Genomic DNA, 4,216 nt, shown 5'->3' on the forward strand with positions numbered 1-4,216 from the left:
TCATGCCCCCATATGCATAGTCCTATCAGTGTACTACTAGCCTAAGATATGATCCATGGGCGCACTCAAATGATGGGCACCAAAGGACATTAATATGACCACAAGCAACTCAAACAATCATGGAAATTCACTAATTAACCGATAGGACAACGATAGTCCGCTCAAACACAACGAAGACGTGAAATCATCATATAATAATCCATAGCATCCAACACCATGCTCAAGTAGGGGATTACAGTGGGTTGAGAAAGGTGATGAAACTGTTGATGAAGATGACGACCGACGCGATGATGGTTTCCCTAGCGGCACTTCGGAGCCATCAGGAGAGAGAGGGAGAGAGTCTCCCCCTCCGGCTTCTTCCTCCATGCCCCCCTAGATGGGGAGAGGTTCTCCCATCTGGTCCTTGGCCACCATGACTACCGGAGGGGCGGGAGCTCCTCCGAGATTCGATCTCTTCTCTATGTGGTTCTCCGCTTTTCGGCACTGTTTTTTTGGCCAAACGCAATTTATTTTATTGCTGGAGATCCGTAACTCCGATTGACCTGAAATTTTGAGTGGATTTTTTCATAAAATTAGCTTTCTTGCGGTAAAAGAAGGGCTCCAACCGACATCCACCGCCCTCCACCTATCCATGTGGGGCCCTTGGGCACTGTCTTGCGTTGATTCCTTTGCCCAAAAATCACATATATCCCTAGGGCGAGCCACCCAAGCTTGTGGTCCCTCGAGCCTCCGCTTGCCCTACCTCCAAGTCCATAAGTACCGTCTTCTCGAGAGAAAAATCAGGGAGGAAGAATTATCGCGTTTTACGAGACGGAGCCGCTGTCACCTCCCGTTCTTTATCGGGATGGCTGATCTGGAGTTCGTTCGGGGCTCTGGAGAGGGGGATCCGTCGCCATCGTCATCAACAACCCTTCTTCATCAACAATTTCATGATGCTAACCACTGGGAGTGAGTAATTTCTTCATAGGCTTGCTGGACGGGGATGAAGATGGATGATATCCTATATACTTAAGAAGTTCATCCCCACTACTTCTATTATCTCAATATGCAACCTATCCACCTCAACGATATGCCACGTCAGCACACACTAAATGTTTTCTTGAGATATCCGTAATCCACATCTACCATTTTTAAAAAGTTGCTCCCCACTTCTACTTATTCTTTCATCATGCACACTATCCACATCAGCTTTATGCCATGTCATCAATCAGTTTGCAAAGTCACCATAATCATCATAAGCGTTCAGTTTTTTGTAAAGAGCAGGGAAGAAATAAAAGAGAATAATATCTTTCCCTGGCACGAACCGAACAATTATTACTCAATCACTTTTCCTTCCCGTCTCTTCATTACTCCAATCTCATCCCTTCCCCTTCTCTCGCCCATTCGCCGACGTTCAGGATCCAAGCAGCAGCCCCTGCAGCGAAGGTTGTTCTCGTGTGCTCATGTGTTATGTATTCGTTCTTCGTTTGCCATCGCCGCCGCAGCCCCGATTCCAGTGGGACGCTCTGTTCTGGGCTTCCTCATGCCGGCCGCATCAGACGTGCCTGGTGCGGCCATCGCCGTCGCAGCCCCGATTCCAGTGGGACGCTCTACTCTGGGCTTGCTCACGCCAGCGGCATCGGACGCGCCTGTTGCGGCACTCGTCTTGCGGCACTCGTCGCCGCAGCCCCGATTACAGTGGGACGCTCTGCTCCGGACTTCCTCACGCCAGCGGCATTGGATGCGCCTGGTGCTGCCATCCTTGCGCGGCCGAGTATAGTTGTGCACATGAGTTGCTTTGCTCTATGTCATTCTCTCACTTCTGACTTGGACAATCTGGGGCAAAAGAAGCCGGTAGGCAATCCCATCCAGATCATCATCTCGCTAAGGTACACAAGATGAGTTCCTTCATGACTTCTATTACCACTGATTCCCTTTTCTCAGAGAAACGGTAGCACTGGTGGCCTGCATCATTGTCAGGCGCAGACTCGCACAAGTACAGGGTTGTGATTGACAAACACATCAGGTTGCGATCCTCAGCGTACGCCAACGTTTTCTGATCGTGTGATAGATGTGTTGTTCACTAACAAAAATGCTAGCATCACCAAATAAGATTTTTTTGACGAAAAGCAGCCAGTGCTGATTTCATTTAGTAAGAGGAAGAGCCAAGAGTGGCAGTAGCAGTTACAGGTGTGTAAGCAAAATAGAGAGAAAGGAAGGAAAGAAAGGAAGAGTCTATGTAATGTAAGCTATTTTCTAATCAGGTGACATCCACATTGCCCCAGCTAGGCCGGCGGTTCTCCAAGAGTTGAGCTCGTTACAAATTTTCGTGAGTAGCACCGAGGTGTTGCAAGCCTTGTTTTTGAAAATGCGATTGTTCCGTTCCTTCCATATCTTCCACCAGGCACAAATGAATAAAGTGCAGATCTTTGTGGCTGTGGCCGGTGCCCTGTTTTGGATTGATTTAAACCACCAGTCTTCGAGGTTTGGTTCAGTGCTGATCGGCAGGTCCATGGGATCACCAAATAAAATCTCTCTCTTTCTTTTGATGACACTTGACGTGGTTAATTGCTTGATTGTATATGATTTAAAGGTATAGACAGGATAAAATTTGGGCCTATGTTGTCTTCCAATCTCTGAATCTTTCATATTTGTGTTAGATTCGATTGTTTTGAAATTTTGAATTGGATGGGTTGACTAATAAGGGAAGCAGCTTCACACACATGCAATGAAGGGAGCACGTGACAACCTACAAGCGAAATCTGGGAGAAAAGTAACTGTAAGTTCTCCTGCATCTACTGTTCTTTGTGTTATCTAAGCTGATCTTCCTCTCTCTCCCTCTCCCTCTCTCTCTCTGCAAGTGCAGTTATGAAGGCAAACCTGCAATAGTTTGGTCTGTTAAATGTCTCCATTTGACTTTCTTCCATTATCCTTTCAATTAACGAGAGTACCCGGTCAATAAAATTAAATCCTACAAAACATTCAAAAACACATGCATGACCAATTTGTTTTATTTTGTTCTCTGAAATTTGAGAGTGCCAGGCGAGATGTAATGCAATTCCTTCCCATGTCCTCCAAACTACCGATGACATTTTGCCATTTGACATCTTTAGGCTGGCCATAGTGAGGTAACATAAGTAGTATCATGTACTTGGAAATCACAAACATGCTTATGTGGCAGACAATTAAAAAAGAAAGAGATGGCTATAGTAACATAGGTAGATACCGTAACATAATAAATGTGATGCTACTATGTATCATGCATAGCAATAAATGAGACCACCTATGATACTCCCTCTCTCTCAGTTTACAGGATGCAGGGGTGGTGGTTAGTGGGCGGCGGTCGGTGGTGGCAGGTGGGCGACACATCTCCGGGAGAAATCCTTGCTTCGATCTTCACCGGAGCCGACGACGGTGGCGCCCGCGGGTGCCGCTATCTTTCTTGAAAGGGTCGTCGTGGAGGTGCTCCTTCTCTCCACGGCTTGGGCTCCGGAGGGAAACCTCAGATCCGATGGATCGGGCGATGGAGGCGTCTTCGCGTCTTTCTCCTCCTTGGGGGCATCGTCTCGGAGCCGGCAACGACTGAGAGACTAGAGGATGATGGCATCTTCGCCGTTGATGGTGGCATCTTCGTCGCGTGGTTTGCTGAAGCGGGGCGCTGGTTTCTGTTTGGCAACGACAATGGCGTCGAGAAGAGCTTGGGTTGCGGCGTGGTCTTCGGTAGTCGGTTCTTCCTGGCGTGTCCGAGGTGCTCTTTTGGGCATGGTCGGCGCAAGTCCTGCATATTTTCCTTGTGTCGCTCGTCGTCAATGTCGGAGCTGTTGGTTGCTTGTGCGTGTGGCCATCCATTGGCATGTGCCGTCATGGCTTCTGTTCATGCGGGTGGCCAGGTTGGCCGGTGATGCCCATGTCATGTGGGTTTATTGTATCGGTTTTACCCGGTTTTCCGTCAATTAACCGGGCAACTCTCTTCTTAATCAATGAAAATGGCTTGAGTCTTCCGTCAATTAACCGGATTTAAGCCAAAACTGACCTGTCCAGGGTATGTGCCATCCAGCCCATGTAATTAACTCATTAGGCCGCTCTCCCTTGAAAAAAACACATTAGGCCGCTCAAGTTCATCTTTGCCATGAGTCTTATCGCCGCCGCTATGTCTTCCACTCGCCGCCATGATCGACACGCTTCCTACCCCATGGCCTTGAAACGGTAGCCAAAAATCCCGTGGCCATGAAACGGC

General features: G+C 48.1%; 1 long non-coding RNA gene across 1 annotated transcript; it reads left to right on the forward strand.

The window, feature by feature from the left end:
- Nucleotides 1–1,323: 1,323 nt before the first annotated feature.
- Nucleotides 1,324–3,986, forward strand: LOC119296205. Its single transcript, XR_005145020.1, has 2 exons — nt 1,324–2,758; nt 3,286–3,986. It is a non-coding gene; the product is annotated as an uncharacterized LOC119296205 (long non-coding RNA).
- The last annotated feature ends 230 nt before the right edge of the window (nt 3,987–4,216 follow it).

Source organism: Triticum dicoccoides, chromosome 4B (genome assembly GCF_002162155.2).
Source record: "Triticum dicoccoides isolate Atlit2015 ecotype Zavitan chromosome 4B, WEW_v2.0, whole genome shotgun sequence".
In the NCBI taxonomy this organism is placed as follows: Eukaryota; Viridiplantae; Streptophyta; class Magnoliopsida; order Poales; family Poaceae; genus Triticum; species Triticum dicoccoides.